Genomic DNA, 27,138 nt, shown 5'->3' with positions numbered 1-27,138 from the left:
AACAAAAACCAAAAAACAAAAAACGAAAAAACAAAAAAACAAAAAAACTAAAAAATTAAAACAAAACGAAATAAAAAAAATGTCAAAATGTCGCCTAAGATTAAATTATTATTGATTTGGATTTTGAGCAGAAAATTTAAAAGACAAGAAATTTATAACTCACAACACAAAAGAATAATAAATACATAAGCAGGAATGAAATAAAAAAAACAAAACAAAAACAAAAAAACCCCAAAAAATGAACACAAGAAATCAAACACAAAAAACAAAATTAAACAAAACAAAACAAACGAACAAATACACTTAAGAAACAAAAACAAGAACAAATTAATTCAAAGCAAAACAAGCAAAATTCATGACCAAAACTAAAATACAGGGATAAGTTATAGTACCTTGAAAACACTTTCCGTGTTTGTTTGAAAGTAAGAAATTATGCGGTAAATGAAGATTTATATAAATGTTAATACTACAACTTGTTTAAGGAATTAAATAAAAAAAAATAATAACACAATCTAAACTATACATGAAATAGATGTTTGCATTTATTATTGTTTTGTGTAAAATTCTATTTTATTACAAAAAATTCAATGAAGGGGAGATAACACTTAATTAATTTGCAAAAAAGAAAGATGCCAGAAACATTTATTCTTTGCTTGCAAGAATTTCATCTAAATATTTCAAATCTTGATACGGAGACGAAATGTAAATAAGCTCGTGCGATCATTCTTTCCAAAATTAAGCAAATGTAAAATCAGCATAAATAACAATGCAAAAATCAATTCACATTACTACAAACATCATCATATTGTTGATCTTTTTCAAGCTTTTGATTTGATTGGCCAGAATGTATAAAAAATCTCAATCGTCAGAGAAATCTAATTGAAGTAATACTTCTTAGAACAATTACATACCAAGAACCAATATATTATGCGCATATAAGTATATAATATATTTTTTTCAATACAGGATATCAGATACAAGTTATCATACTTTCTTTGCAAGTAGATATACTTTATTGAATTTATTTATTCATAAAAACGAAGAATATAAACAAAATGTAAAACAAACATATATCTTTTATAGTATCAACTTAATCGACATACTGTACATTATCAGAAAACATCATAACTAACATCATCGTATTGTAGGTTTTGAAACTAGATTTTCATTTCCAAATTTATATTATGAACGAGTAAACAAGCAAAAAGGTATAAAAATCATTACCTTCTATAAATTAACAGTTGCTCCCATTCACTGAAGTGACCGAATTAAAATAGCAAGAAAAAAAAATTATATATAATGAAAGTATCAGCATGTTATTAATATACCTATCCCTATTTCCTCTAGATCGCTAAAGGCAATTAAGAATATAGTGACATGTACATTATGTACCACAATGTTATTTCCGAAGGAAAGTCATAAGTTGATGTTGATTTGTTGATAAAATACATCTAACCTATTCAGATCAATTTCAAATGTCAAATACAATCTCAAAATATACCAGTCAGTAATACTGTCTGTATTCATGAAAATTCTTTTCAAAAGTTTGTAAAATTGATTAATATCAAGGATAAACATCGAATTTTAAACATTGCAAAAATAAAGGAAGTCTTGGACAAGTTATCATCTTTTCCATGTACATATCATTTGTTTGAAAAAATGGATATTGAATACTTAATTTGGGATACGCTTGTAAAAATACCCCCCCCCAAAAAAAACAAAAAAAAACCAAACAAACAAACAAACAAAGAAACAAAAAAAAAACAAAAAAAAAAAAACAAAAACAAACAAAAACAAAAAAAAAAAAAACAGAAAAAAAAAAACGCATGTCATTTGAATTGCTTTGCCATATTTCAACTTATTCACAAATCATTTTCAATCTTCACTTTATTCCTCTTATTTCAATTTCTCACACTCATTCTATGAATTGTGGTATATAATATATGAAAAAGAGACAAATTATTTATCGTCAACAGTTTGCAGAATAAAGGAAACTCCATCAGAATATCAGAACACAGTTACATCTTAATTAAGTTTATGAATAAATAAATGAAGGCAATAATGAAGACTAATGACAAGTAGTACAGCGTCATTGCTACATTGAGTAAGTTTGTAGAAGATTTGAATATGTAAACACAATACTTCAGAACAATACAATACCATTTAAACCTTAATTGATCAGAACATATATTTGGGTATTAATAACTTGCCTTTAAGTTTTTTTCACCAAAGAGATAGGGCACTAACATAATCTTTTTTTTTCAAAAACATGAAGAAACTAGTGTTATTAAAACGAAATAAATAATGGAAATTCATTTTATCATTGTTTTACGATGGGCTTGACATTTTTCAACTATTTTAAATTATGTTTCATACAGTCATAATATGTCCTCTGATATATGATAAACCAGAAAGACATAAATATCTTCATCCTCAACAGTTGGCAGAATAAAGGAAACCTCCATCAATCTATTAATGTACAGTAACAGCTGATTTTAGTTTATCAATAAATCATTGAAAGCAATACTGAAGAATAATGAGCAGGAGAATATCGTTTTGTTTTCTCGTGTGAAGTCATGGGTAAGTTTGCAGAAGATATGTTTATAAAACCCAATAATTCAGCACAATAGCATACAATCCAAACTTAAATCTGTCAGGAAAGTGTTTGTGTACTTGTAACTAAACTTTGAAAGGATGTTTTGTTAATCAAAGGGAGACAATGCTGACAGTAATTACCAAAAACATGTTGGATGTCTGAGACAAAATATCATCCTGTTTAAGTATTTATTATTATATTGTGATCAAATTTAATATTTAATACTCAAAGAAACAAAAAATTGCAAAGAAATTGAGAAAAAAAAAAGAACAATACAACCATACTGAAACATTTAGCTTATGTTATATAAACTGAATATACTTATTGCTTATGGTCCCATAAATCAAAACTAACATCATTGTTATGTGGACATGTTTGAAACTGTCCCTTTATTTCCTTATTGATAAAATCAACAAGTAAAATAGAAAATGGTTAAACATCTTCATTATCTACAGATTTACCATTATCTGCAAACAATCTAGAGAATATCAAATATACTGTGTTTTTATTTCTACAATATTCAGATCGCGAAAAGCAGTAACGGTTATGGTTACATGTAGCACATTGTAATTACCTCGGGAAAGTCATGAATTGGTAAGTTGTAGACAATTTGTTGATAAATATTCTCCTACAATACATAACACAGATTTCATTCTAAAATATCGTTTACAATCTAAAAATATACAAGTCGGCAATGAATATTGTCTGTATTCATAATTTACATCTTTAAAACATCAACTTATATAAAATGTAAAGTATCAAGAACAAATAACTAATACAAATGTTTGAAAAAATAAAGGAAGTCTTAAACAAGTTATCATATTCCTCAAATACATACATTTTAATTGTGTTAGTAATTTAAGTGATCATGATTTTTTATATCTTTTTATTCATGAATTCTCATATCTTGACCTACACTTAGAAATCGATGGTAAAGGAAAACTATTGACCAAACTTTACGACAAATGTGATGATTTTTTATTCAGAATTGTCAACTTTCCTTTCATCTGTGGCAACATCCCTTCGGCTCCCGCGTACGGAGTGTTTATATCACAACTCATACGTTATGCCAGAGCTTGCCGAAACTACGCAGACATTTTATATCGCGCTAGAACTCTAACAAGTAGGCTTCTGGAACAGGGTTATGTTGCTACAAGATTGAAGTCATCACTACAGAAGTTTTATGGTCGTAATCATGAACTCGTGGATCGTCATGGTGTATCCATCAGCACCATGAAAACTGATTTATTCAACGGGACATAGTTTTCCTTTACTCGTTTGTCTACCCCGGACTTGACTTTTTATGAGCAACTCGGCGGATGTTTCTAGAAAAGCAGAGGACGCTTTCCCTACCGGTGCACCTGGTCCATGCTCCCAGTTTTTAATGGAGTCCAAGTTGCTCTTTTTCTTTTGTTAATTTGTATGTATGATTTTAGTTACTTAATGTTATTTGTTGTGTATGTCTGTTTTCCATGTCTGGTCTTTGTCCCTGGATTACATTCTTTTGATTACCGCCATAACCTTGGTTCCCTTGATTACTCATTCAGATCATTTAAATGATCCACGGACAAGTTATCATCTTATCCTTGTAGAATTTCATTTGTTTGGTATTGAATTGAATGTTTTATACTCATTGAAGCGAAAAATGTAAACAAATGTAAACCCCTGGTAATAAACTAGAATAAATCATGGAGCTCTTCAACATGTGTCAAATACTATTCATAGTAGGGCAAAATTATTAAGTAGCTCCTTTAACAGAAGTCGAAGGGCTAGGTCATAAGATTCACTACGGTTCTTAATTACAATTATAAATCACACTGCTACCTCGAGAATGCGTTGAAATTACCAAAGTTTTTTTTTTTTTTATTGAAGTTCACATATCCATGTCTGGACAGATTTATTTTTATCATTTACCGGAAGTTGGTGTGTTTGATATATTTTTTTTTTTCAAATCACATTTTAATTTGATAATGACTGTGCTCTTGTATGAATGCCATGGCCTGGAATTTTTAAAACGCTTTTTATCATACTATCTTGAATAATATGTGTTTTCTGTATGAGGTACACGAATATCCGTACCCAGGTCCGGCTAAATAAATATGATTATTTTCGATTAAAATTATATCTATTATTTGGAAACGTCTTGCTATCGTGCTAATGTGTTCAGACAAGTGTACTTTTATTTCTTTACATGAATCATTGCTTTGTAGTATAAGGTTCGAGAATTCATCCCGGCGGTTTAAAAATATTGATTTTTATGGTTTTTGTTACCGAATTTAATTTTGTCATTTTCAGTTATATTTCCACTAATTATAAGTTTTTTTTACTTCGTTGGCATTACGCTACACGATTGATTTCCCCCACTTTGAATTGTTTTTTGACACATATCGGGGAGCTTCATTATTATTATGAGATTATTACCAGATTATACTCACTTGCATCATGGCGGATGCTGCTTTCAGAGCAAAACATGCTTAAATTTCCAGAGCACAAGCTGTCACTCCCTGTTTTTGTAGGAGTTCATATTGCTACTTCCTTAGTTTTTTGTGTGAAGTCTTGTTTCCCTTATCTTTAGTTTTTATGTGTTATACGGTTTTATACAGTTCGCTTCATTGTGGATGTAGATCGTTTCTTTCTCACGTGTTCCTACTTAAGGCCATTGTTTTGGATCTTAACGTCCCACTGATGACTCTTCGGTACTTTTTTGTCGAAATTTTTACTAAGTATCAAGATGTAAGGCATTGTGTATATATTCTTGGCCATTTTTTTTGCAAATTTAATCTTTTTATAAAATTGTTAACAACCAGGGACAAATAACTATTACAAAACTTTGAAAATTATTGGATGTCTTATTCAGAAACATCATTTACCACTTATAGTAATTGGGTTAATCATTTTAAATCATGACACTGTACACTTCATTAGGGCTATGCTTGTACAATTGAATCGACATATTTAAACTTATTTGTAAAACATAATCCCTGACTTCTTCTTAAGATCAATTTCGCAGAATTATTCAGCCAGAAAGGAAACCATAGTAGGCAATGATGAAGAATAATGACAGGTAGTTAGCATTATTGTTCCTGCCAAGTCATATATTGGTAAGTTTGCTTAAAATTTAATACAATCCAAACTTAAATCAGTCAAGTAATGTTTTTGTCTGTATACGTTTAAACATTATCAAATAATTTACAATCAAGGGGGGAGAAGTCAGCATCATATTGAAATACATACAAGTTGCTTGTGATGAAAATGAATGTTTTAACATAAAGAATAGGAAAAAGTAAATAATATAAGAGTATTTATGTACAAACCGTTGCAATAATATAGCATTATTGAACAAATTATTATCGTTTTTTAGATCTTCTCATATCTTGACCTACACTTAGAAATCGATGGTAAAGGAAAACTTTTGACCAAACTTTACGGCAAACGTAATTTTTAAAATTAATGGTTTTAACAAGAGGAATGAAAGAAAAACTGGCTCGGACGTCGCCCAGTATAAAAAGGTCTGAATCTGACAGCAGATCGGACACTCTGTTGTCTTGTAAGTATGTGGTGTCCCCAGATGGGAATCTTAGCACACTCACATCTGGTATGGAAAGTGCCCCGACCAATTCAACTAAAAGTACCCAATCACACGTTCAGTCTGCAGACCATCTATTCCAGTACAAAAATTCTGACTATTTTAAAATTATCAAACCATGTTCTATCACATTAAACGATATATTTGACTACAACGATGACGAACCACATTGTACCATATCAAAATGTGGAATTAAAAATTGCAAAACATGCAACATTCTTATAACCGTCCCTTACTTCTCCAGTTCCCTTACAAGCAAAACCTTCCATACAAGACGTCACGATGACTTAAGTTGCAAATCAACAAACTTAATATATGGATTAGAATGCAACTTATGTGGTTAAATATATGTCGGAGAAACGCAAGAACAATTAAATAAAAGAATGTGCGGTCATCGTTCGGGAATTAACACCACCAAATTCCCGACAATTTATCAACACTTTAATCAACAATATCATTCAATCCTCTCCATGAAACTTCGTATTTTAGAAAAAAATTACCATTCTACGAAAAGTCCCGTTCTAAGTAAAAACTATCGTAGGGAAAAGAGAAGTACTGGATACGCAGACTAGGTACTGCAATACCTTACGGATGCAATGACAACATCAAAAGTATAGGAAAGCCAATATAAAGATAACATAAATGTGATGAATGTATTTGACAAAAATCCAAGACGGGAAAGGAGTCATGGCCATCGCCACTATACGTCACCTAAGTTACATGATGTCTTCATAGATGGTCTCCTTACTTTCATACAAAACCCTCTTGGCCTTCATCACATTAGAACCAAACTTTATTCTATACCTTTCACTCTACTACACTCCCTTTACAAAACAAGTCTTGACACGCCTGTTTCTGACCCCACGTCATCATTATACAGACTTGTTGCCATCATTTTGGATATTGGTTTCCACAGATTCTTTAAACCAGTTTGTGTGAAAAGTCAAGATGAAGAAAAACGATCATTTCTTCCACTACCGTTTGTCAACAAAGATATAGATGCATATAATCCATCACAAAAACGTTACCAACAAAATTCCCCCATATTTCAAAAACAAATCCATACCAATTATTTCATATTCCTATACTTCACCCATCGCATCCAAAATTTTCAATTATAAAAGGCTATTGCAGAACCTCGAGATTGAGGACTTCAAGGCTAAACCACCTGACTGTTCTTGCAAAACCTCTCCATTCAAATATGGTCCTTCTGGTCACGTCGTTACGGGAGATTTAACTATTATCGAAAACGAATCTCTGCGTAATATCCTTTCTAAAGGTCCCAAGTACCGTAAACCACGCTCCATAAATTGGAATTATAACTTTAAAGTTCTTATGGATGCCGTCGAGGACTATGCAAGAAAATGGATAAAACGAGAACAAGAAGACATTGATTATCTGTCAGAGTGGTTAAAGGCCGTGAGGTCTTTAATTTTGAAACGAATGAAGGTTTTAAGTAGGTCAATGAGTGTCAAGGCTACATCAGTTTTCAAAGACCCCGATGTAGCAAAAACATTGTCTACTATACATGACAAGTATGTTGTCGTACCAGCAGACAAAGCCCAAAACAACATTGTTTTTGTCTGCAAAACTTTTTATATCCAATGTTTATTATCAGAAGTAGACGTAGAAAATAATAGCAGTGATAGGACCTACACTGCTACCACTCTCTCCAAAGAAGAGATTGTGGAAAACCATAAATCTCTGCTATCGTCTTTTGATCTCTCTACCAAGGACGATGATTGTGATTTACCGTCTATGTACTGGATTCCTAAACTTCACAAGAATCCATACAAACAATGTTTCATAGCTGGATCTGCAAAATGTACCACCAAAACTCTTTCAAAACTTTTAACTTCTATACTCACAACTGTCAAAGAGGGTCTACAGTCCTACCACAACACTTGTAACTCCCGTAGTGGTATTAATTCAATGTGGATCCTGAACAATTCGAAAGATCTTTTGGAGACAATCAGTTCAAGACTATTAACTGAATATAATAGCATTAAAGCCTATGATTTTTCAACACTGTATACTTCTATTCCCCATACTCAGTTAAAATCCCGCCTTAAAAACATTATACATCGTTGTTTTTTCTAAAAAAGATGGTACACCTAGATACAAATATATAGTTCTTGGTAGAGATTCCTCATACTTTGTAAGAAATAATTCCAAATCATCTTCCAAATATACAAAATACAAAATGGAAAATTACCCAATGGATCATTTTGGAGGCATAAAAATTTAATTTTCTGTTGTTATGCTTAACCACAGGGCTGGTGGCATCAGTTATTGTGTTTCCTGTGGATATATGTACATGCGAATTTTATTCATTTACAAGTATGTCAACCACACCTAACTTCACATTAAAATAATGTTCACACTTATCAACAACTTTACTAAACTTATTGTGTGTTAGATACAAATGTATACGGACATACAGGACACACTCTGGCACACCATGAACCTTCCTGACTTACTGGACTCCAAGACACGATCCGATTCAAAGAACTCGGTTGTTTTATTTTGTTTTATTTGGCAGGGAAAGACAGAATGCTACATTTCTGATAAGGGCAGTTCACCTCTTCAAGTAATAAAACAGTCGTTCCGATCGACGATTAAGATGTGATGTACATTAAGCAACAAAATGTTAACATATTAATCGTAAGGGACGTATCATTTTTTGTCTGGGAGGGGGGTTGGTCAGAAAGTAGGGCATATCACTGTTTTCTTTTGATGGAAAAGGAGAGTACAGGTTTTTATCTATATCTATAGATGGTGATCATTTCTCAAAACTTTCCTAATTGCTGAGATGCAAATGATATAAAAAGACTCATGACAGTGTATAACTATATAAAAAGTCTTATATTTGCATGTCCTCATTGTAATGAAGCTACCAACAAATATGACATGGCTACCAATATTGGAACACACTCGGTATCTGTCCACCCATCATATTATTGACGCTGAATGTTTACTTTGGGTATACCGCAATTTACATATCTGTACAATAACTATAAATGAAAAAGAGGGATAAAGTATTTTCCCTAGCTTGAAGAGGGGGGACCTAAAAATACCCCTATATTTAGGCGAGGGGTTCTTTTTTTTCTCCAACTTTCAATTCTAAATGACTACCCCCTAGGCTTCCCAGCTAAAAAAAATGATACGTCCCTAAATACATATGTAGGTATATTACATAGGCAAATCCCAATCCCCACTCAGCCTCTATGACGTATATGTCATATATGTATTTTCTTCAAGTCTTTGTAATTTGCTTTGTATATAATGTATGTGTTTTATGTTATGTTTCTAAAGTTGGTGATGGTGAATTGACATGTGTAATACTCTTTGACAGTAGCTGTTATATCATCATATCTGCAACTTCTGTCTCTGTGTTAGATGACAGGTAATGATCTTACAGAGCAGCCATTGGTTTATTTAACAACAGAAAACTGATTAAATCAATATCCCTAAATTATAGAAATTCAACCTGCCTTGATCAGCTTCTCATTAATTTTAATTGTACATTTTTCGTCATCGCCCTTTCATTTCTTCAATCAGTACACCCCAAAATAGACATAGTTTTTTCTGCTTTTTGTACTACACTTCATTCTCATTGCAGGAAATGTTGAAATGAATCCAGATCCTATAATTAACTCCTCAAAGTTTTCTATTAGCTCCTCCAGTAACGACAACTCCCTTTCACTATGTAACATTAATATACAAAGTATTCGGAACAAACTAGATTTTTTAAACATGTTCTGTGAGGATTTTGATAGCATAACCGTAACGGAAACACACTTAGATCCAAATATAAAAGATGAAGATACACTTCTAGAATCCTTTTCTAAATCCGTCATCAGAAAAGGTCGTAATAACTTTGGTGGCGGTATATTAATATATACTAAAGACGACATTCGTGTAAAAAAACTGAATATTTTAGAAAATGATATCGACGAAACACTTTGGGTTGAGATCAGCGCAAAGGGTCAAAGATTTGTACTCTGTAATATTTATCGTGCCCCGGGAACTGATCTTGATTTTTTTACACGATTAAATCATGCGATAGGGTTGAGCTACCAGTTCATTGAAAACATTGTGGTCACGGGTGATTTTAAATTCGGATCTATTTATGATTGATAACAATAGATTTGTTGACACAATAAATCTCTTCAATTTTACAAATGTGATTAACAAGCCTACTAGAACAACTGATAATCGAAGATCTTTATTAGATCTTATTATTATAAGCGACACAGTATCGTACACCATTGCCGATGTCTTTGATATTCCCAGATCTGTAAGTGACCACGACGCATGTATTGTATATTTGGTATGTCCAAGCAAAGATCCTGTCTCTTGTCTGGCTTTACGACCAAACTGACAAACAAAGATTTGCCGAGAAACTAGAGGCCTTGGATTGGGATACACTCCTTCCCGATGGCGCAGATGTGGATGTTATCACAGAAATGTTTACGGAAACATTTCTGTCCATCGCGAAGGAGTGCATTCCAACCAAAGAAGTTATCATTAGAAAAAAAAAATGATAAATTTTGGTTTATTAACGAACTTAGAAAAGAAATTAGAAAGCGTGACCGTTTTAGAAAAAATGCGTTGAAATCAAAAATTGAAAGTGATATTCTGAGGTACAAGAAGCAGAGAAACAGAGTCAATAATTTAAAAAAAGCTGCCATAGCAAAATTTGAAAGTAATCTTGATAATTATATCTTAGATAATGTAAATAATCCTAAAGCGTATTCGAAGATTGTGAAAATGCTGATAAAATCAAACAAAGGTGCAAATTCTATCCCGCCCCTTCAAAATATAAAAAAAACGATGATGCATTAAGTGACATAGTATACACAGATGATGAAAAATGTACATAACTGAATAAATATTTTTGTTCTATCTCAAAACTAGAGGAGGAAAACCATCAGTTATCAGATTTCGAAAGTAAGACAAATAGTTGTATTTCAAATATTAGAATAGATGAAAACGAAATCGTTGATATATTAAAGATTTTAAAACCCAACAAAGCATCGAGACCAGATATTGTTAGTCATAGGATGCTCCAGCTTTGTCCAGAAAAAGTCGCTATCCCCTTAAAGAAAATTTTTAATAAATCAATCCAGCAATGCAAATACCCAACTAGCTGGAAGATGTCAAATGTTACTGCTTTATTCAAGAAAGGAGACCCCTCTTTGCCTTCAAACTATAGACCAATATCGTTAATAAGTTGTGTTGGCAAAGTCATGGAAAGAATTATATTTAAACATGTATATAATCATCTATATAGTAACAAGCTAATTTATCAGTACAAATCTGGTTTTCTGCCAAAATACTCTACCGTGCATCAACTTCTTGAGATATGCAGTAACATTTTAAATTCTCTTGAGAAAAAAAAACGAACTGTGATTGTTTTTTGTGAATTTTTGAAAGCGTTTGATAAAGTTTGGCACAAAGGTTTATTAAAAAAGATTAAATCATATGGTATTTCAGGAAATTTATTCAGTTGGTTTAAAAGTTATTTAGATGGTAGACGTCAAAAAGTAATGTTGAATACAGCATCCTCAGATGATTGCCATCTTTCAGCTGGTGTTCCACAGGGATCTGTACTTGAACCTCTTCTTTTTATTGTATATCCTTGACATCCTTGTGCAGACTTTTCGCAGACGACACTACCTTCAATTACTCAGATTCTGACAGTGAACAGATCCTTTCTGTAATCAGTCACGATCTGAGTGAATTGGATGAATGGTCCAAAAAGTGGCTGATGTCCCTTAATCCAGATAAAACCGAAATTACGATATTCTCCAATTATGAAACTCCCAACTTCACGTTTTCCTTGAATGGAACAGACATTCAAATCAAAAACCAACATAAACATTTAGGAGTAACATTTAGCAGTTTAAAAGACATCTAAATATTCTTCGGAAGTTGAAGTATCAATTTACTAGAAAGACTTTAGGGAAGTTATTTTTAATATATATAAGACCTTTACTTGAATATGCACCTGAAGTTTGGGATAATTGTTGTGTATGTAATACCTCCAAATTCGGAAGACTTCAATTAGAAGCAGCGAGAATCGTCACGGGTTTACCTATTGTTACAAAGATAGAAAAAAATATATCAAGAAGTTAATTGGGAACCACTAGTTGTTAGACGCAAAAGAAGAGAGTTACACATGATTTATAACATTGAACATAAAAATGCTCCATCTTATTTACTTGACATAATACCACCCAAAATACAATCCCTTACTAATTATCCCCTTAGAAACGGAGATGACATATTACAGCCATTTTGTAGATTATCTGTAACAAGCGAGTCTTATTTCCCTGCTACTATTAAAGAATGGAATTAACTTGATGTATCCACAATTAGACACTATTTTTAACTTTAAAGTTAAAGAAGGATACACACAAACCATTAGTGCCTAATTATTATTCTATTGGTGAACGAAAATTGAATATTATTTGGACACAATTAAGATGTTCTGCTTCTTCTTTAAACCATGACTTATATAGAGTCAATATCGTAAGTAGTTTTTTATGTAGATGCGGAGATGTTGAGGATGCTCATCATTTCTTTCTTGACTGTCCCTTACACGAAAACCTTAAGTAATAACATTAGTTGGCTGCCCGATGATTTGCCATTGAATGCAAATCTTTTGACTCAAGGAAATCCAAATTTAACTTATGATCAAAATGTTCGTTTAATAAAACATGTCCATAGATATATCAAAGAAACTAAAAGATTTTCTGTTGCTTGATGAAATAGTGATATTCCTGTGTTTTCTTCACCATCACCACATTCCTCTCAACTCTCTTATTTTTTCTTTCCTTTTCTCAAACTCTTCTCTTCTATGTCTTATTTTTCACTTTATTTTTTATCTAGTATTTGAAAAATGTAATTGATGCATGCTCGGTTTGACAAAATATTGTATATTGCTATTGTATATGGGAGAGGACCTCGTAAGTATGTTTTTATGTTTTACTTTTGTAAACAAAATTAACAAAAATACCTCCTATATATGTGATTCATAGATAAATGGGAATGATAAATAAAAAAAGCCACGTTTAAAAAGGAAACTACAAAATGAATACAAATAAAATACCAAATAATAGGGCAACATTTTTGCATCGCGGCCTTGTCAGAATTGATAAAAACATAAAAGAATCGGCCTTCCAACCCGAATATAGAAGTAAATATTCTTGCGGTTGTTGAACAATAATAAAATACAATATTAGTTCGTAAAATTGTAAGGACACTTAATCTTTGAATAAAACTGAAAACATGTACATGCCACTCTCTTCATGTAGTGAATCATAACAGCAGGACATTGAAGGTGGACGTGTATATGCCTTATAAATGATAAATATGACATGGGATCATATTAGTTTAATCGTGTCCGTTCGTTCGCCAGTTTGAAAAGAAAGTTAGTATATGGTCTTAATTTCTACCTAAAATTACAATTCTGGGGCTTACTATTTGGTTGAAAACCAATTTCATCATTTGGAATGCTCATATAAAAACTACAGATATTTACAAGACAAAATGAATATATTTAAAAGTGTTATACTATTGGTAAATGCACCGATACCATCCCCGGACACTCTCTTTCTAAACCTACTTTCCACCGGATTAATAATACCACTAATGATTGTGTCCTAGATATCTATTTCGATAACCATGACTCAATCAAACAGAATTGTGATTTTAGGTTTATTCAAGAGGAAATTAAACCCAATATCTTACAAATTGATAATAACAAAAGTTGGCCGACTCTTAATGATTTGTTGTCACTTGTAGCTTTTGTCTTGGGCTCTCTAAACACACTCGCTACGGTTTACCTCATTTACAAATTCCATATTATCGCTGCGGCATTAACATTTCATAAACCGTTATGCGCAGAGGATTCTTTTATCTTCACTTTCCCTACCACCGAGGCACCATGAATAAATCAATGGGCTCAAACAATCCGCTATAATATTGAATGGGATCACGAACTGTTCGCAGGTTCCTTTTTGATACTATTAGGAATCTGCATTTTAATTGAATATAATATCAAAATGACTCCTCCCAGACCATGATTTGTTTCGAAATTATAGATGGAAAACAATGTGCTTTAGTGTCATTCCTAACATTTCCGGTTTGTACTACTTCTTATCATTTTAATCTACCTGATTCAGTCGACAATTTTCAGTTAATAGGATCGTTTCCCTCGAGACTTAGTGTAGAATGGGCAAATTTTACAGTTATTGACAGAACATCCAGTCGTTCGATACGTGTTCCATCAATAAAAAAAAAACATTTCATATTTTAATTCTATAAAATCAGAACCATACTATCCCATCCATTTTTCGCCTGTATAGTAGCAACTCACAGTGCTATAAGATATCCGATTCAATGGAACGAGCCAAAGAAAAACCCGACCGATATTTCCAGTGATAATATTTTTTGTTAAGGGAAATAATGGTGACACTATGTCCTTAAAGATAAGTCCGCCAATGTACTCAATCTATCCATCTTTACATTCTGTTTACATTCTGACATAAATTAGCTTTAATTTTTTTTTTCGTTTGATTTTAAATTTAATAATAATAGTGTATACATTGTCATATTTTGTGGTTTCTCAAGCACTTCTAGTGAGGATTTACAGTTTGTTTTGGGTGATTTAAAAAAAATATTTATCCTAGAAAGATGGAAAGGAATACTTACCTTTCATTCATTTCCTACTAACAAATGGGTATGCTTCCATAGCGCCAGATTTCGGTCGACATATGCAAATGCCGCCCTACTTCTTTGTTGATGAGTATATTCCGTACATAAAATAAAATAAAAATATATCGGGACGAAGTTGATTTATTTAATTACAGACTGACAGTTTTTCCGAGTTGCAATTACCCATCTTGTTTGAAATCACATCGGCGTGAATTATATTTTAAAGAAGATAATACACAATTTCCAAAACAAACAAAACTTAAAGATTTGATTTTTATCCCAGGATGATAATTACTTTCTACACGTTCTTTCCTTACTACATTATGGATGGCTAGCCTTTGACTACACAATTAATAGACGTTATACTTTTCCTATACTCATATTCATAATACAAAATATACTTGTAATTGATTGTACATGCACAAGCAACGAATATCGTTCTTGCGCATACTTGTCATCGCTGATTTTACTTGTGGTCTTCTACAAGGAGTCTGTTCATTCCTGAACACGCTCCGAGTAGGTGGTATTGTACGCAGTTGCATCGACACTCGTTCAAGTGTTGTAATTTCATTGACGACATCCAATTTATGTTATTATTTATATATTTGTGTTTGCCTATGTGACATTATTACAAATATTGTTTATTCTATCTTGTTAACTTGTACTTCTTCACACTAAAAAAAAAATAATAATTGTTCTTAACATTTATCTTATATATGTATATATACCTTAAGCTGTCATTTATGTTGTTATTATAGATTTATTACATGTACGTTGATGATTTTATGGATTCTTGTGTTTGTAAACAACTGAGGACATCTGTTAACTAAAAAGGGGGTGTTTTGTGATACAAAATTTAGGTTTCGTGTACTTAACAAAATATATTAACTAGGTCAGAAAAACAAGAACGAGCAATTTCATTACTTGATTAATCCCACTAGTCATTCTTTCGAAATAGATCCAGATACAAGTTATTTCAGAATTGACATGATGGCATTAATAATATGTCCAGCTAAATTAATTTCTTATTTTAAGTCATCACTACAAATGTTTTATGATCGTCATCATGAACTCCTGGATCGTTATGGTGTATCCATCAGCACCATGAAAACTGATGTATTCAACGGGTCATAGTTTTCCTTTCCTCGTTTGTCTACTTGACTTGACTTGACTTTTTATGAGCAACTCGGCGGGTGTTTCTAGAAAAGCAGAGGACGCTTACCCTACCGGTGCACCTGTTCCATGCTCCAAGTTTTTAATGGAGTCCAAGTTGCTCTTTTTCTTTTGTTACTTTGTATGTATGCTTTCAGTTACTTTATGTTCTTTGTTGTGTATGTCTGTTTTCCATGTCTGGTCTTTGTCCCTGGATTACATTCTTTTGATTACCGCTATTACCTTGGTTCCCTTGATTACTCTTTCAAAGAATTAATCTGAATAATTCGAGTGGAAGCATAGGAATTTCTATGATATTGTTTCATTATATTTTCTACCATTACAGTCAAGACTTGGACTGATTGTGGTGATAAAACGTGAACGTTTCAGAAATTAAAGGCCGAAAAGGGGGACTAAAAGCATGCATTGTCCATGTAGGGACTTTTGGATTGATTTTGCAGGTTTAACTAGAACCATGTTGCAGTAAGGGCCAAAAAGCGACTGGTTCTGGTCAAATGTGTCCATGCTTGTTCCAACTGTTCAGGGTTTGACCTCTACGTACGTATCAAGCTGTTCCCTGAGAAGTACTTTATTTCTCTAGAGGCATTATTTATATCCGATTAATTAATTTGATTAGATTAATATTTTTGCTATTTCATTTAATTACATTTAACTTCATCACAAGCTATGCTTTTGCCATATGCATATTTGCATATCAGCATACTCATATATTCATCGGGTATGGTGACTTCCAATTTGCAGATTCACTTGTCTATACCAGGTTGAGCAATAGTGTAATAAGTTAGATACATTTTTTTTCAGCTCCACATGTCTTTAAAGCACAACTCCTTCTAAACGCTTAAGGCATTTTGATGAACTTTTATAGGATTCGTTGCATATTATATGTAGATGTACATGAAGGAATATAATTGCTGTCGGAGGACTCCAAAGGGATATAATCCAAATTAAGTAAGCACAGCTCCTCCTAAACCCCTCTTGGGATTTTATGGGAAATTTTTATGAAATTTTATGGGAAGGTGCGGCATCATGTGTAGATGTGCATGAAGGAATATAACAAGTCAGAGGACGCCAAAAGGAGATAGTCCAAACTAAGGGTCTTGCATGTTAAAACCTTGTAAACACAACACCTCTGAAACCAAGTGCATGACGAAATTTGAATCTAAAGGGAGATAATTCAAATTAAGGTCTAGGTTCAGGAAGGCGTATGTCCATAGAATAAAATTGTTAGGTGCAGTAAAAGAAATTAGAAATAGTAAGGCAGTGGCATTGGTCCAGTTAAAAAAAATGACTGGACCGAAAACTTTCAAGTGGACCGACAAATGTGGACGGCCAGGGGTCTGGGGGCCTCTTAAGTCAGACGCTCTGGGATAAATGAAGCCAAATCATGCATTCTAGCACTATCCTGACACTTTTTTTTTCACTTTTAAAGACTTTGGAAAACACCATTGTTTTGTTAGATTTGAATTAAAAAAAAAGATTTTTTGGTGATTTTTTTATTTTCTTTATTCTCTAGAATAAAAAAACAAAAGTTTGTCAAGTTCCTCTTCATTCATTTTATCATCCGCATCATCCTCCACATCACTACATTCTGATTCATTCTCATCTATTTCATCATCAACTCCTTTAGAGGGTTGGATAATCAGTCCATCTACTACAGCCTAAAATAATAAAAAAAATATATATTGAGGTTAAGTAGTTTTCCAAAATGTCACACAATTTATATCATTCATTCACTAAAATTGAGAAATATGTCATTTGATAATCCAGAGGTACATGTGGCATTTAGACTTACGAGATTAGAAGAGATACTTAGAGGTTTTTAAGATAATATGGGCTGATATTTCTAAAATGTTATTATCAATATTGATAGAAGACCTATAGATCATAAGATATAAATTTGTTGTTTTCACATATTCCCTTTTTCCATTCATTTTTTTCTGAATGTTCACAAAATGTACTGATTTGTAGCTATTGAATATTAAGATACATGGCAAGTTTAAGTTCATTTGCTTTCTTAAAATAAATACAACCTCCTTTACAGGGTCTGCCTCTGCACTGTCTGTGGTATTGGAGGTGGCAAAGTCATCTATATTGTTTGGGCTTTAGGTAGCAGGGCCATCAGCCACACCATCCTCTACATCGTCTATTTCAGCGAAAGCTGGGACATGTGTACGTTTTCAAGTCCTATATATTATTCTTTATGCTACGTCATCTACTGCGCCTGAAAGCATACAGTTCCTTGCTAGGTGCAATAATTGGGCTATATGAGATTAAGTTGTTTGATTGTGTTTTCAAGAAATCAAGGGGATCAAACTTTTTACTAGGATTATACAATAGCAAATGCCATAATGGTCCACACTTTACTACCTGTAAGGTATGAAACAAGTAAAACAGTGTAGTAATAGATAACACAATATGTTGAAACACACCAGATTGTAACATTTCAAGAGCTCATGATGTTTGTCATAATTAGCAATTTGGTTTAAAACGGGGTTTCATTATTTTTTTATTAAGCATCAATAGAAAAAGAAGTATTGCCAGAGTTCAAGAAAAAATGAATTTGCTGAACTGATCAGGTTTAATGGTATCTTACAAAATTAACATAATGGTTACTTAAGAAAGCCAGACATAGGATCGTCTCGTCTCGTTTCACTTTTTTAGATCGTTTTAACTAAATTTATTATCAGATTTTGAGAAAATAATGCACTGAAATCGAAAGAGTTCATATCAGGTGGATACAGCAATAAAGGTTGGCATGTCAATTGTTTTACACTTAGTTTTCATTGTTTTGTTTTCAAACGGAGGATGATATATATACATGTCTGGTGCTTCAAATTTTTATTGGATAAGAATCTTTTCTGTGGCCATAAATAATGGAACATACTCTTTCGGTTTAATGGTCTTATGCACAGAATAATTAAGGGAACCAAGGTTATAGCGGTAATCAAAATAATGTAATCCAGGGACAACAACAAGACATGAAAAACAGACATACACAACAGAAAACATGAAGTAACTAAAATCATGCATACAAAGTAACAAAGGCAAATGAGTAACTCGAACTCCACAAAAAACTAGAAGCATGGACCAGGTGTGCCAGTAGTGTAAGCGTTCTCTGCTTTTCTAGAAACACCCACCAAGTTCCTCATAAAAAGTCCGGGGTAGACAAACGAGGAACGAAAAACTATGATACGTTGAATAAATCAGTTTTCATGGTGCTGATGGATACACCATAACGTTCCACAAGTTCATGATGACGACCATAAAACTTCTGTAGTGATGACGTTAATCTTGTAGCAACATAACCCTGTTCCAGAAGCCTATTTGTTAGAGTTCTAGCACGATACAAAAAGTCTGATATAGATCTATTAATTTTGATGCAAGACATTTGAAACACCAGGAAAATGCTCTCTGTATGCCCATTTTTGTTTTTTGTTTTTCAAATGGTTCAAGTCATGACCCTAGCTTCACCCATAGCCATCATTTTATGGTATGAATCCTTTTGTACAACTATTCACTTACACCCAAGTTAACTGTCTCACCACAGAATGCAAATAGATGTTAGAAATAAAACATGTATAGAAAGTTGAAACAAAAATCTTAGAGCCCTTACTGGGAAGTGGACATATTTAGCTAACCTGTCCTAAAAGACCTTAATAGCTATTGCTATCACTTGGTGTCCATCGTCGTGTGTGTCTTAAACAAAGTTTTCAAAGTTTTTATTTTTCAACTTTAGACACTGCACTTCCAAATAATCTCATAAATACATTTGTTCCAATACTTTTAGATCTTGTTTAGTAACGAAAAGCATGAAAAGTACCTCTTTTGAAATGTTTACAGCACTCGAATTCCTGTAAGACATTGTTTTCACACGCTATAGCGAAACTGTTTACTGTCAAGTTATTGGAATTCCACTGGGGACCATTTGTGCACTACTTATTCGGCAAAGGTCCATCCCATCATGCAGAAATATTTTACTTCCCGCCAGACTTGAGCTTAACCCAGCTATTGTTTTAGTTATTTGCAAAAATCCTATGGGGCATGGTCCCTTGACCCCTTGAAATTCATATAAATTTAAGTGATATCTCCATATCTGAATTTTCAAGAGGAAAATTATATTAAATTTTCTTTTAAATTTGACCAAACATTTTTAAATGATTGTTTTTTGGGGGCATGGTCCCCTTTGGCCCTTATTTGAACAATGTAAGAGATATCTGAAATCTGATTGAAAATGAAAGAACAATTAAAATCTGAACAAAGTTAAAAGGTTGATTTCTTTGGGAGGTGGGGGGGGGGGAGGCAGCCCTTATAGTTAAAAAAAACTAAGAGATATATCCAAAATTAAAAAGCCCAGGCGGAACTTTTCATCTGAAATCCAATAAAAAAGTCAATTATCAAAAATTTTAAAACTTTTTTTTTGGTGTGGCACATTGACCCTCTATAACTTGAAAATGGCCTTAGATATCTGAACACAGCCAGGGATTTTCATAAAGAATGAAAGAAAAATATATTCCAAAATAAACAAGAGGCTCCCAGGAGCCTGAATCGCTCACCTTGTTGAGTTATGACTTTCAAAGGCAATAAATTTAACAGGACGTTGTCCAACAATTTTGACTCAAGAAGTCGTTGGTAGGACTTATCATCAGGATCATTGGAACAATATAATTTCTTTTTAATCTCTCACAGTTTTCAAGATATTGACCGAAAACAGTTTAAAAAAGTCATTTTCCCCTTTTAAGGGCAATAACTCTTACAAGGAATCGTCTTACAACTTTATCCTTGAAGACTTGTAGTCCTAATAATAAGGTTCATTTTAACTTTTGAAAGAATTTGACTAAACCTGACGGTTTTGGAGATATATACGAAGAACTACTGTCTGAACACTTTTATCTAGTCAGAATTTAGCTAAACCTAATGGTTTTGGAGATACATGCTAAAAACTACTGTCTGACTCCTATGTTCTATTTTTGTAACGACGGTCATGTTTTTTTTTTCAACAAATAAAAAATCCCCTCATTAGTTCTATGCAGGTTACCCCCAAGGAACATTTATACCAAGTTTGGTTTTAATTAGACAAGTAGTTTTCAGAGGAGAATAGTTTTGTATAATTGTTAACGACGACGATGAACGACGACAACGGACACCAAGTGATGGCAATAGCTTACTTGGTCTTTGGCGAGATAATCTAAAAAAGTTTATTTTTTGGGGGTGTGTGGCCCTATTTTGTACCCCATTGACTCCAAATCGGTTAATGATAAAAAAATTTTAACAGAATTTCAAAAAGTAACTGACTGACATCTGAAACTTTCCTATCAATTCTAACGGTAACACCAATTTTCTCCCTTTTTAGCCCTTTATTTCCAAAATTGGTGGGGCAAAGACCTTTCAAAACTATCTTGCCCTCTACCATCTATTTAGGAACAGTGTGTAAAAACTTCAAATATTTTGTCTTAATCTTTTTTAAATCAGTTCCTACATGTTGAAGCTTGTCAAAAATAAATTCTGTGCCCACACTTGTCCTAAGTTCAACATGTTGCAGTTCTATCATGCTGCACTTAGCAAAGCTATGTATTTGCATTTGAGATAATCTGTAACATTTAAGAAAAACAGAAAATGCATTGTAGTATTGGTGTATCATAATATTGAGTTAGTTAACAGAAAATACAGGTAAAAAAACAGTCATATATTTTAACCTCCCTGCCGCGATAAATTAACTCCCGTTATGATATTTTACCCCCTGCTGAGATATTTAACCCCCTGCTCCCATAAATTAACCCCCTGCTGCAATAAATTAACCCCCTGTTTGATATTTTAACCCCTTACTGCGATAAATTACCGCCCCCTTATGATAATTTAGACCCATGCCGCGATATTATAACCCCCTGCTGAAATAAATTAACCCCACTGTTATGACATTTTAACCCCTTCCTGCTATAAATTAACCCCCTGCTGCGATAAATTAATTCCCTGCTATAATATTTTAGCGCCCCCACTGCGATATTTTAAACCCCATGCTACGATGAATTATACCCCCTGCTGTGACATTTTAACTCATCTGCTGCGTTAAATTAACCCCCTGTTATGATATTTTAACCCCCCTTTTGCTATGTTTTTACATCTCCTGCGATAAATGATCACCCCCCCCCTTTGTAATGACATTTTAATCCGCTACTGCGATAAATTAACCCCCCTGTTATGATAATTTAGCCCCATGCTGCGATATTTAACCTCCCTGCTTCGATAAATTACCCTTACTTTTTATGACATTTAAACCCCCTCCTGCGTAAAATTTAAACCCTGCTGCGATACTTTACCCCTCCCCCCTGCTGCAATAAATTACCCCCCCCCCTGTTATGATATTTTATCCTCCTGTTGTGCTATACTAACTGCTGGTCTGTGATAAATTTACCCCCTACAGGGGGGTTAAAATATCATAAAGGGGGTTATGTCAAAATTACTCTGGGGATCAATAATTCATACGATATATTGATCCCGGAGTTAAGATATCATATGATATATTAACCCCGGGGTCAATATTTCGCGGGGGTCAAAATATCATATAACACCGGTATAAGAATTTGAACATTCAGTATCATACAATAGATCGTTAACAAAGACAAATACAACAATACTGACAAAAAGCACGCCCTGTCTCACTCCTTCCCCGTGCAGGTCCGGGTGTTAAAAGAATAGGCCTGCAGAAGCGCTAAGCTCGTCGTAAAAGGCGACTAAATAGTGCTCAGAACCCTAGCCGGGGGCTAGGGCGCTCTGTCCACATAGCAACTGGGATGTGTGCCCCAGGTGGTGGAATGGGGTACCCCTGGCGTGTTACATGCTGGGGTTGTCAGGCTATAATACGGAAAACCTGACCACAAACCATAGTTGTGCACCGTGTTGGGAAATATGCCACGTTCCTCGCACGTTAAAGAACCCTACTGTGGTATTCTCCCCGAGTAGGAACCATAGGGCTCCGCCACAGGAGGCTAATTTGCCCGACCCTACCCACCTCTCCCTATTTTCAGTGGCAATCAAAATTTGTCGACCCCATTGTCCTTGTGTCCCATCCCTTTTTCATTTCATCATCATCATTTCATGTTCATTTTATCATCAATTTCATGTTCATCGTCTGAATATAGCTGAAATATTGCTGCTCGGACGTTAAACCCCAACAAACAAATAAACAAAAAATGTCTCACTCCTTCAAGAATTGTGAACAAAAGTGACTAGTGTATATTTACTCACAATAATACTATGAGTATGAATGTGACAGTCGTCAATGATCTGCCTTAATTTGCCTTTAACCCGTAACTGAGTGAACCTGTATCCCATATTGTAACTGATGCTTTCCTGCAAACTATGAATGCAACATATAAACATTTCTAAATTATAATGCTAGCTGTGCTCTGGGAAACATTTTATTGTTATACTATGCACCAGTCTACTTATAGACAGACCTGAATTAACTTTATATCGGAATTCTGATTTTTCAATGCCAGTTTTAACGTTATGATTCGTTTTTTACTGTATATTTACTTCTGATTTTGCTATTTTCTGCTTTGTTTCTTGACCTTGGAAAATTAGGTCTGTTAGTAATTGAGAATTTTGTCTGAATTCTTGGTCTTTGTCATAAACCCAGGAATATATTACACTTTACAGATCGATGTCATTGAGGTGCACAAAGGTAAACACAGTCTTATTCAGTAAAATTTAAAAATAATAGGTGAAACTAAATGATGTTGATTGTGGGTAGTAAAGAGCTCAAATGTAAATATGTGCAATACTTGAAAAAATGCATGTAAAATGCATGCTTTAAGATGTCCAGAAAGCTTTAGATCCTCACTTGATTTCATTATTCTACATAAACTGGGTTTTTCTCAAAATGTTTATTTTTGCACCAACTTGTATGTTAAAATTATGAAAAAAATGAGCAAAAACAGGTACATATTTTGTATACATCACCACAAGTAATGGCAAGGTATTATTTGATACCCTAAGAAAAATTTTGCAGTTGCGTGTCTGTCTGTCCATAAGTTGAATTTTCAGATTAATCCAAAGTACACTTTTCAAGTTATGCAATTTTTCTCTCTTTGCAATCCCCCCTTTTTTTCACCTGTATCCGGGTGAAAAATTGGGTGAGAATCTTAATGAATTCTTTTGAAATGTTGCACAGTTGTTTAGAAAAGCATTGTTCATGCTTCATTATATATATATATATATATTTTGTGTAAGTAAAAAATGAACTTAAAATAAATACATATGTACAAACATCAATAAAGACAGAAAAATACCTACAGAATGGCAAACAGCACAAAACCAAACGAAAAGGGCCCCGAAAGCAGTCTACATTTACTATGACAAAAAAGTACGTACAGAAAGGTAACAGGTAAACCTTGACAGGGGCAATGTAATGATATTGACATTACAATTAATTGCAAGAGACCGCCTTTATACCTGCATCTGTTAATCCCCTTATTAACACGTACGTTTATTCTAAAGTATTTTGAAGATACATGGACAATTTGCAGTATATATATACATGTAAATAAGTAACCAGATATCAACCACACTGGTAAAACTGGTAAACATTCATTTCATTGCATACATACTTATTGATCCTTAGCAATAATTTTGCATGAGTGCATTTACGATCACATATATTTAGTATTTATTTTTTTCTCTCTCTCGTAAAAAAAGATATCAATCTGACTTTATTATTTGAAAGTTTCAAATAACAAGAGCATGATGACGTGAATTCAAGAGAAGCATCGTCTGATGAAAGCCACATTTAAGGTGAGACAAAGCGAATTCGCTCATCGTGGCATTTTTATAATAAAGATGTAACATTTGTTCTATTTTGAATTCTTGCTACAAATAGTCCAAATAAAACTTAAACAAATAGAATGAATCAGTGCTTCATTTTTCAAGGTGATATACATGTATTGATATTATTAATATTTCTTATATAATGGTCTGCTAGAACAGTTATTCTAATTCGACAAAACTTCTTCGACTAGAAAACTCCAGCAACTCTTACAATTTCAGACTCAGAATACAACCCGAAGGACCAATATAGCCTTTTTAACAGATTTTAGTATTTTTTCGATGTATGAATTTGTATATATAGATTCAAACAAGGAAAACGAATCCCCTAAAGAATTGAATATTTTCATTTCAATTTTCGATTAATGCTCGGTAATTTTGTTGTTACCCTTATTTGAATAAAAACAATTTTCCGAATTTCGGTATGATATGAACATGCTTCGAGTTGTTACTTTTCATTTGCAGATATTTAAGAATTGCAAGATTTTTATAAACATTTTGTACAAGAAGTTTTTAAATTTATCAAAATTGGTTACTCATTCAAAATGCTGTAATATTTGATCGACGACAAATTTGTCCAGTGTGGAGTACGCGTTTTTCAATAAACGATCGGCATTCATTCTTATGACGCCGACTTTATAGCCGATCTGCCCCCCACCCCCCCCCCCAATAAAAAAATCATTAATTAGCTAGATCTCTTCATCTCAGTTTCCGCTATATAGATAACGTATTATCGTTAAACGATTATAGAGTAATCAAGGGAACCAAGGTTATAGCGGTAATCAAAAAATGTATTCCAGGGACAAAGACCAGCCATGGAAAACAGACATACACAACAAAGAACATAAAGTAACTTAAATCATACATACAAAGTAACAAAAGTAAATGAGCAACTCGGACTCCACTAAAACCTAGGAGCATAGATCAGGTGCATCGGTAGGGTAAGCGTCCTCTGCTTTTCTAGAAACACCCGCCGAGTTTTTCATAAAAAGTCAAGCGCCCGGGGTAGACAAAAAAAGGAAAGGAATACTATGACACATTAAACAAATCAGTTTTCATGGCGCAGATGGGTACACCGTAGCGGTCCACGAGTTCATGATGACGACCATAAAACTTTTGTAGTGATGACTTCAATTTTGTGGCAACATAACCCTGTTCCAAAAACCTATTTGTTAGAAGTCTAGCGCGATACAAAAAGTAGTTTCGGCAAGCTAAGGCATAACGTATGAGTGGTGAGATAAACACTGTATACACAAATAGTGAAACAAGAATAAACAGTTAATCAGAAAACTTAAAAAGCCGCACAAACACTCTGATATACTGACTATCTTATAGAGACTGTTCTAACATACATTCATTCATGGATGAAGAATGATGTAGTGGAGTGTAGGAAATGATCAGCAAGGAGAGGAGTGCAATGTGCCATATTATAATTTCGAAGAGTTTTGTGAGTGACCTATATATTCTGAATTTGGTTAACTTTCAGTTTTATTGGGCATATGGTTGGTAGAAAGGACCACGGGAATTCGAAAGCTTTCAACCAAACAAAGGTTCATTTTATGCAAAAATTCAACATATTGTATTGAGTAGAAGCAATAATAGAATAGATTTGGAAAATGTATAAACTTTTCCTCTACCATGGACGACTTCTTATGAGCAACTCGGCGGGTGTTTCTAGAAAGCAAAGGACTCTTTCCTTACTGGTGCCGCTGTCCATGCTCCCAGTTTTCTTTTTAGTGGAGTCAAGTTTGTTACTTTGTATGTATTATTTTGGTTACTTTACGTTCTTTGTTGTTTTTTTTCTGTTTTCCATCTCTGATCTTTGTCCCTGGAAAACATTCTTTTGATTTCCGCTAGAATCATGGTTCCCCAAATTACTCTTATACTATATAATAAAGAATTGTTAATATCTATTTTTAAACAATACTTAATTATATGACCATCATTTTTGCAGTTGTTCCAAAGAGCTTAGGTTAAACGATTTTGTCATGACCTTTTCCTCCAAATTCCAAACTAAATAATATTACAAATGAAACGGCAAATTTTAAATTTAGGTAAGGTCACATATACTTATTCACGATAAGAATTTCGATAAAAATGGAAAATATAAAACTCTAAGTCAAGAGACTAGGTTTTCTTGTTTAATTCGAATAAAACGTTGAAACAAAACAAATTATAAAAAAAGAAACAACAACCAAACATATATTTTTACTGCAAAAAGAAAACAAATATTGCACAG

At 33.2% G+C, this 27,138-nt stretch overlaps 1 long non-coding RNA gene across 3 annotated transcripts; it reads left to right on the top strand.

Annotated features, from left to right (window-relative positions):
• Positions 1-1,772: 1,772 nt before the first annotated feature.
• On the top strand, positions 1,773-11,634 carry LOC148610848 (uncharacterized). Of its 3 annotated transcripts, none has more exons than XR_015923988.1 (5): positions 1,773-2,580; positions 3,121-3,190; positions 5,594-5,697; positions 5,958-6,143; positions 8,725-11,634. It is a non-coding gene; the product is annotated as an uncharacterized LOC148610848 (long non-coding RNA). The 3 variants fall into 3 exon arrangements; XR_015923989.1 differs by lacking the exon at positions 8,725-11,634 and having other exon boundaries at positions 1,773-2,104; positions 2,379-2,580; positions 5,958-6,782; XR_015923987.1 differs by lacking the exon at positions 8,725-11,634 and having other exon boundaries at positions 5,958-6,782.
• Positions 11,635-27,138: the final 15,504 nt, after the last annotated feature.

Source organism: Perna viridis, chromosome 7 (genome assembly GCF_037379345.1).
Source record: "Perna viridis isolate PV_CMFRI_1.1 ecotype Kerala chromosome 7, ASM3737934v1, whole genome shotgun sequence".
Taxonomy (NCBI): domain Eukaryota; kingdom Metazoa; phylum Mollusca; class Bivalvia; order Mytilida; family Mytilidae; genus Perna; species Perna viridis.
The sequence above is the reverse complement of the archived record's forward strand: the minus strand, read 5'-3'. Positions and strand labels throughout refer to the sequence as shown.